The sequence below is a fragment of the Orycteropus afer genome, unplaced genomic scaffold, assembly GCF_000298275.1.
Source record: "Orycteropus afer afer isolate SDZICR_OR568_19922 unplaced genomic scaffold, OryAfe1.0 scaffold00005, whole genome shotgun sequence".
Taxonomy (NCBI): Eukaryota; Metazoa; Chordata; class Mammalia; order Tubulidentata; family Orycteropodidae; genus Orycteropus; species Orycteropus afer.
Genome location: NW_006921592.1, coordinates 12,707,713 through 12,717,115, shown reverse-complemented (window position 1 = coordinate 12,717,115; position 9,403 = coordinate 12,707,713).

Here is a 9,403-nt window from a genome sequence, read left to right as displayed (position 1 = left end):
GAAATAGATGTTCATTTCTTAATACATGGAAGAACAAAAAAAAAAAAAAAAAAAACAGATTTAAAGTATGGTTTTAAATGCCCCAAAAAGATCAGGATAAAATAATTCCAAACTTAAAAATCATAGGTTTATAATAATTATAGTGAGAAAAATTACACTAGCATCAATAACACAGCTGTTGACACCAAAAAAACACATAATAAGCTGTGTTGCTGTATAGCAGCCAGAAGTGAGAGCTTAATAAGTGCTATCCCCGATAATAAATTAGCATCATATTTGGAATATGTCCCCAAAATTGGCCTGCCCAAGCAAAAAAAAAAAATCCACTTTCCCCTATGGGATTTTTTTCTGGCAGTAAAATAAATGAAATCATCATTTCACTCTCCTCACCTGGCACCAGGGTCAGATCTAGGGAAAATGCTGCCATAAGAAAGCTTATGGTTCATTGCTACTTAGATCAGCATCTGCATCACCCTCATTAGAAACGGTTAGAAATGCAGGATCTCAGGCGACACCCAAAATTGCTGAGTCTAAAAGTGAATTTTAACAAGATTCCCCAGGAGACTGGCTTATCCATGTAAGTTTGAGAAGCCTTGCTCTAGTTCATCTCACTTGTTGGTTTTCTCTTTTGATCCAACTTCCCTACAGGGTGCTCTTGCCTGGAGAAATCATTCTTTGTACAAGGCAAGTAGGCAAGTGGCTATTTTACAGGCAGAACAATATGTTCATAACCTCCCCTTGCTGTTACTTTCTTCTTCTAATATTGTACTCATCAATGCCTTCCCTGAGTCATCAAGCACGCTGGCTTGATTCAGGGCAAACCAAAAGATTTTCATCTCTCTGTGATATTTCATCCTCTTATCAATGGGGCACAGAGAAAAGAGGAGCAATGTTGGCTGCTCCTACTCTTCTTGCCAACTTCTCTCATCCCTGCTGCCTTCATAAATCAGGGTAATTAACACCTAGGGTGAGTTCAAAGAGAGCTCACTAGTATTTTCAACCATTTGCAAAATCATCACAGAACCTTCCCATTTTTAACAGTCATAGTCGTAGCTTTAAACAAGCACATTTCTAGCCAAAGGTCTGAACAGTTACTGATGTAGAAATTGTTGAATTCCCAGAGCAAAAGACAAATTAATAATTTTTGGTCATTTCCATGTAAGGAGAACACATATCCTGAATTGTGTTTGACAATGTCAATTTCATGTAATAGAGCTTACCCAGTCGTGATTTATCTTAATATCTTTGTAAGTTTTTTTTTTTTTTTTTTTTTACATATTTCTGATATGAAGGAGTGAGTGCTTAACAAACCAAAAATCTTCTTGCAAATGACAGCCATCTACCTTGCCAAAATACAAAAATAAAATAAAAATCACTAATGGAACAATCTGGAGATTAAGCAAAAAAAAAAAAAAAAAGGCATAATTTGGTGGGTGTTGAAACTTGGAGCAAGTGACCTGCATGAAGTAAGTTCCTTCTTTCCTTTCATCTTTACCCTGAGGTCAGCCACAGTTGCAGCAGTGGCTAAAATTCTAATAGAAAGAGTAATCATCTTTTTACCCAGAGGAATCAGAGAAAGGTGCCTCTGGGCAATCAGAACCTCCAGAGAAGGCAGGAAGAACCTCAGAATTGAGAAAATCAGAGAAGGAAATCACTGGTGGACCTCTGAATCACTCTTCCACAGGGAAAAGTGAAAGCAGCTAGAAACTGAAGCTGAAATAAATGAACCGAGAACTGAGCCATTGCTCACTGCAGGTGTGGTGGTTTGCACTTTGCATCTGCCCAAATTAATTGCCTGGTCCAACAAAAATGCTAACACTCTTTAGAGCAATATACAACCCAGATAATTCACAACACAACATTCATAATATCCTGTATAAAATCCAGAAATTACTGACGTACTAAAAAACAGAAAAATGCAACTCGTTCTCAAAAGAAAACACAACTGACATATGGGCAATTTACTTCTGTAGTGATACAGCCTCAGAAATCCAAGGAGGGGTCCGCTATGAGTCGGATTCAACTCGACGGCAGTGAGTAAACCTGAGATGGCCAAGATGCTAGAACCAAGGGACAGGACTGTTTTAACCATAATCAATGAATAAAGAAAAACACATTCATGTTGCATGAAATGGTGGAAACTCAGCACATAAGTAGGAAATATTTTAAATATTTTAAATAAAATCTATGAGACAGAAATTTGATTAGAAGTCATTACCTAGATCTGGGAAATGGATATGTGTGGGCAGGGGGATAAGGAAGTGGGTATAGAGTTTGTTTCTGAGGAGATGGAACTGTTCTAAAATTCATTGTGGAGATGGTTCCATGTATCTGTGAAGATATTGAATTGTGTACTTTAAGTAGATGAAGTACATAGTATATAAATTATATTTCAATAAGTTTGTTTTAAAACACAAATAAAATAGAAATTTGAATAACATTATTAACCACCTTAAACTTATTGGTATCTATAAAACATTAGACCCAATATTTGCACAAACTTTTCTGCATACCACATGCAGGTACTTAACATCTGCTATGTGTCAGGGCCATGATAGGTTTGAGGAATATTTAATGACTGAGACACAATCACTGATTCCAAGAAGCATAGAGTTCTAGTAGTGGTTCCCATTTTGTGCATTTGGGTATTTGTGTGGATATTTCTTTGTCATAGTGATGACAAAGTGCTACTAGCATCTAGTGGACAGGGCTTTTGGAAATTATCCAGGTCGTAAGGTTACGCCCACAGGAAGAAATGTCTCATATCCCACAGGACCTCCCAATCTCTTACAGACATTCATATAAGTGAAAAACTCATCTGAAGTTATCTTAGTTGAAAAATTAACAAATAAACATTAAAAATTTTTGGATAGTTTTAGTTTACATTGAATTTTCCAAGAATGGAAATACCATAATACCAAATGAATGACTATAATTTCATTTGGATTTTTTTTTAACTTTTTCAAGAATTCTACATGACATTATAAACTAATGTCATGGTAAACAATATCTCTTTGGGGATTTGAGTCACCAGTAAAACTCGCATTGCTTTTCATATGCAACTTTAAAATTACTGGTGCTTCTGTTTATAGAAACCAGCGTTTGACTACCTTATGTTACTGAGCATGTAATTATGCCCAACTGGCTGTACTTAAAAAGACATATCATTTTGTTATAAAATACACTACTTTCCTTTTTCCATATATCATGTATAGGACATTATAGGAGCTCTGGTAGCATAGTGCCTAAGGCACTTGACTGCTAACCAGAAGGCTGGCGGTTCAAACCCACCAGCCACTCCTCGGAAGGAAGGTTGGGCAATCCTACTTCCGTAGTGATGCTGCCTTGGAAACCCAAGGAGGAGTCGCTATGAGTCAGGGCCAATTCGACAGCATATAACAACAACAACAACAACAACAGGACATTATTCTGCTTTTTTAATTATGAGTGTAGACAAAGTATTTTGTTAGGTGCAGTCCAGGGAGTTCTGACTCTTAGCAACCCTTAGTACAATAGAACGAAACACTGCCCAGTCCTGTGCCATCCTCACAGTCTTTGTTATGCTTGAGCCCATTGTTACAGCCAGCATGTTAATCCTTCTTGCTGAGGGTCTTCCCCTTTTCACTTGATCTTCTACTTTACCAAGTGTGAGATCCTCCTCCAGGGACTGATCTCTTCTGATAATATGTTCAAAGTGCATGAAGTGAAGTTTGGCCATTCTTACTTCTAAGGAGCATCTGGCTGAACTTCTTCCAAGACAGATTTGCTCGTTCTTCTGGCAGTCCATGGTATTTTCAATATTCTTCACCAACACCACAATTCGAAGGCATCAATTCTTCTTTGAACTTTCTTATTCATTGTCCAGCTATCACATGCATATGAGGTGATTGGAAATACCATGGCTTGTATCCGTTGCACTGTAGTCTTCCAAATGACATCTTTGAAGACAAGATATATCCTCTGTGAATTCCATTTCAGGATAGTGAAGTGGGCATTAAAAGATAGATTGTTGGATAGAGCAAAGTTGAAACCCACTGGTTTAATATGAAGGCAAGTATACAAATGATTACAAAAGTATGAAACCCTTGCTAAAATAGAGGGAGGTATAGTACAGAAAGGATACAGTAATTCACTGTTGCTGTAAAAAAATAAATAAATAAAAAACAACACAATATAGTGGCTTAAACAGAAATTAATTATCTTCTATCTGGAAGTGAGAAGTCTGAAATGAGCTCCAGTGACCTGAAATTAAGGGTTGGCAGGCCATGCTCCCATTGGAGCCCCTAGGGGAGAAGGTATTCTCTTGCCTTTTCCAGCTTCTAGTGGAATTCATGGATCAGTGGCAGAATTCTTGCCTCCTGTGTGGGAGACTCAGGTTCAAATCATGCTGAACAGGTTTCAATGGTGCTTCTAGACTAAAACAGTGTAGGAAGAACGGTCTGGTGAACTGCTTCTGAAAATTAGCCAAAGAAAACCCTATGGATCATAATCATCTAATCCACATTGGATCATGCAGATGGCACAGAACTGGGCAGCATTTCATTCTGTCATGCATGGGATTGTAGTCAGTCCCCAACTGGATGGGAGCCAACAGGAATAACAAAAGTGGCTGCCTGTATTCCTTGGCTTCTGGTTTCTTCCTCCATCTTCAGACTACATCACTCTAACCTCTGCTTCCATCATTACATAGTCTTCTGTTCTAATCTAATAGTCAAATCTCCCACTACCTCTCTCTTATAAGAATATTTGTGATTATATGTAGGGCACACTAGGATAATCCAGGATAATCTCCCCATCTCAATATCTTTATTACATCAGCAACATCACTTCTGCTATATAAGCTAAAATTCATTGGGTACAGGGATCAGGAACAAGACACCCTAAAACCAAAAAACCAAACTCACTGCCATCGAGTCAATTCTAACTCAACAACCCACTTTAGGGTTTCCAAGGTGGCATATTTTTACAGAAGTAGATTATCCAGTCTTTCTTCCATGGAGTGGTTGGTGAGTTTGAACCACCAACCTTCTGGTTAGCAGTCAAATGCCTTAGGCAGTATGCTACCAGAAGTCCTTAAAACATCCTTGACATCCTTAGAGGCCGTGATTCAGTCTCCCACAGAGGAGTGTGTAAGAGAATCTGTTTGAGTTAGCCTGAGAAGTTAAGAAAAGCCTCACAAAGGAAATAAGTTTAATGCAGGTATGTATCACTTAATGTCCCTTGGGACCTTAGGACAACCAACAGCATATATGTCTGTGGTTCCATAAGCTGTTTTTTTTTTTTAAAGGGGAAAATAGCTCTCTTTTTGTTTATTATTTCCCCCTGATGTTTTTAAAGGAGGTCTGGTAGTGTGGTACCTAAGGCACTTGACTGCTAACCAGAAGGCTGGTGGTTCAAACCCACCAGTCACTCCTCAGAAGGAAGGTTGGGCAATCTACTTCCATAGTGATACTGCTTCGGAAACCCAAGGAGGGGTCACTGAGAGTCAGGTCTGACTCAACGGCACATAACAACAACAACGACAGTGTTTTAAAAAGCCCTAAACCCCCAGAGTGAACAAGCAGGGGGACTTCAGCATTTATCCCAATCCTCTTCCATGTCTTCCCTCTCCTCCTGCTGGCTTACTTTCTCATCCAGCAGCCATGCAGCCTTTCACTCCTGGCACAGGACAGTGCCTGCCTTGGCTCCTCTGCTCTTACCATGGGTGCTGATGGTGCTGGCTGGCCTGGGATACTCACAGGCTCCCAGCTTCAGGCAGTGACAATAGTGGCTGCATACACAAAACAACAACAACATGATCCAGAAGTGGCCATTCCAACAGGGAGCAGCAGCCCAGGCCATCACCTCCAACCACACTGCCAGCCCCTGAACACCTGGTTCTCAGGGACACCTCTTTGCACTCCCACTTACACTCGCTCCCTGTTCACCAAGTCCTCATTCTGCTCCTGGCCCAGTCCCTGCCCAGCATAGCTGCACACCCAGCAAGCAAGCCTCCAATTTCCTGTGAATAAAGCTTTTGGGTTTTGTCCAGAGGGCTCCCATGAGGTTCTAATATAATAAGCTTTATGAAGATTTAACTACAGATAGTATGGGGACTACCTGAACATAAGGTGATGTTAGCACAATGTGCAAAGTGCATAACGTCTTATTGCACAGAACACATGAACATTAAATGATACATATTTGTATATAACTTAGTAAACATTTGTCATTATTGTTGTTGTTATGTGCCATCAAGTCAGCCCTGACTCATAGCGACCCCTCCTTGGGTTACCGAGGCAGTATCACTATGGAAGTAGATTGTCCAACCATCCTTCCAAGAAGTGGCTGGTGGGTTTGAACTACCAGTCTTCTGGTTAGCAGTCAAGTGCCTTAGGCACTATGCTACCATTAATAAAAGTAATAATAAAGTAGGGAGGGGATTGTACAGAGTATAGAATAGAGACGTTTTTCCAGGCTAAGGTAAGATAGGAGAAACATATAGGGATGCATGAGAAAGAATGTCACAATTCAGGGGGAGACTAGAGAAGTCAGCATTACTGCAACATAAGGCAAAATGGAAGTGGAATGACTCACATACCACTCTGTATGAGATATATAACAGAATTTAGATATCTTTATCAGCAGATAGTGATGAATTACTGAAAAGTTCTAAGTAGGAAAATTGTCCCCCGCACAGTTATCATCACGTCTATTCTAATTCATGACTACCCCACGTGCATGAGACTAGAACTGTGTTGTTCCGTAGTATTATCTTATGTATTGATTCATTACATTGTATTTTTAGTTTTTACACAGCAAAATATACACCAATTCAACAATTTCTAAATGTACACCTCAGTAGCACTGATTGCATTCTTCAAATTGTTCAGTGATTCTCACCTTCCTTGTTCCTCCCACATTAACATGAGCTCACTGCTCCCTAAGCTTCCATCTGCCCTTTAGATTTGCTGCGGTCAATTTGGTCCCACCTAGATAGTTGTTCATGTTCAAGTCAAACACACTTTACTAAGTAAGGTTTAAAGATTTCAGGGGACATTTTTGGTTTAAGGTTTAAAGATTATTTCATGGCAACAATTCAGTGATTCATCCAGCTTTGGTGGCTCCAAACAGTCAGGATTCCATGAAAATTTGGAATCCTTTTTTGCTCTCCCCTACCCCTTCTGAACCCAAGGAGGGGTCGCTGTGAGTCGGGGCCGACTTGGCGGCAAACAACAACAACAACAACAACACCCCTTCTGATCAGGATTCTTCTATAGAATCTTTGATCAAAATGTTCGGTAATGGTAGGTGGGACCATCTGGTTCTTCTGGTCTTATGGCAAAGAGGGTATTTGTTCATAGATCCATAGAGTTTTCAACTGCCAATTTTTTTGGAAGTAGATCTCCAGGCCTTTTGGTAGTAACCAAATGCATTAACCGTTTGCACCACTCAGGCACTGCAAGCAGGGCATTAGAAGGGCCTATGGATAGAAGTGTGGCTGATTGGAAGGTCACTAGAGGCAGGAGGCTGATAAGCAAGCTGTTGACTAGGACAGACTAGAGATAATGAGGACCTGAAAAATAGTCTCTAAGAATGCTTTTTTTTTTGCTATTTTTATTTTCAAATAATCAGTTTGTTTACAACTCTATGTCTTTTAATGACAGCCCATAAATTGTAGAGTTTTATTTTTTAAACTGATTAGCTCAGAATTTTAATATGCTGAGGTCACACACCAGGTCACACCATCTCTGAAGATAGTCAAAGAGCAACAACAAGGCCAATTCTCAGGAACCCCTGGGAAAAGAAAAATAAATCTCACCAAGTTCCACATTGCTGAACTTTGCCCTACTTGATGGGAAATCATCTTTGAGAAACTTTCATTTCAGTCCTGAAAGCCCAAAAGGGGGCCATTTTCCATATCATTGTATTTATAACTGTTGTGTAATTTTGTCTTTCAAAAACAAAAAGAGAGAGAGAGAAAGTTATTTTTCTTCCCGTTACTAGTATCTGACAACAAAAACATGGCTATATTTGAAATTCCTCCAGAGATTTCTCTTCCTATTCCTCCTCTGACAAAAATAGGGTTATAAGTCGGCTTCTTGGCAGACAAAATTTTCATTCATTCAAAATAATATGAAAAATTACACTTCTGAGTCTAATGTATAATTAAGGTCCAGAGACACTTCCTTCATCCATGGGGCTGGGATAATAGAAATGTCCTATATTCTCTCCAACTGGTATAAAGTTTTGCCACTGGGCAGTAGGGGGATCATGATTTAACATTTCTCAGCTGTTTCCCATTATCATAGGAATGAAATTTAATTTTAAAAACAATATAGGCCTCCTCATAAAACTTTCTTTCTTCTTTCCTCCCTCTTTTCCTTCTTTCATTTTTAAACTTTACATCCAATTTATTTTTAATTTGACAAATTAAATTAAATATCCGTGACAGAGGAGATAATTTGCGATTGGAGATACTCACTATATCTCTTGATAATATAAAATCTCTCCTTGCCAAGACACTTATTCTGCCTCATTCAATGAAATGTGGAAAAGAGAGCACCTGCCACATCACACAACAGTGGTTCTCAAAGTGCAGTCCTTGGACAAGAGCACAAGCGGTACCTGGAAACTTGACAGACATGAAAAGTCTTAGGTCCCACCTCACCCTAGGCTTAACCTATTAGAAATATTGGAGACTGGAGCCCAACTATCTGTGTTTTAACTCGTCCTCCAGAAAATTTGGATAGATATTACTGCACAGCTCTGTTGTCATGTTTACGTGGAATGACATCCTGGAAAGTACCTAGCAAAGGGGTTAGAAAGTATAACAGATGCTAAACACATCTTCATTCAGCCAGTGATAGCTGTGTACCTGCTGAGTGTCAGGTTAGGCACTGCAGAGGGTAAGAACATGAGTCCAAAAAGACTTTTCCTTCAAGAAGCCTATGGTTTGGGCCAGGTTGGGAGTGACTAATGTGAAGAACTGTAATGAAAATTAATAAATAGATGCCTTGATAAAAGTGCAGATACAGAACTGGCATGGGAGGGATCAGACCATGTCTGAGATGTTGTTGTTGTTGTTGTTAGGTGTTATCAAGATGGCTCAACCTCATAGAGACCCCATGTACAACAGAATGAAGCATTGCTCAATCCGCTCTATCTTCACAGTCCTTGCTATGCTTGTACACATCGTTGCAGCCACTGTGTCAATCCATCTTATTTTAGCAAGCTTGACATTCTTTTCCAGGGACTGCTCCCTTCTGACAACATGACCAAAGTAAATGAGATGAAGTCTGGCCATTCTTACTTGTAAGGAACATTCCAGCTGCACTTATTACAAGAGAGATTTGCTCATTCTTCCGACAGTCCATGGTATTTTCAATATTATTCACCAACACCACAATTCAAATGCATCAAT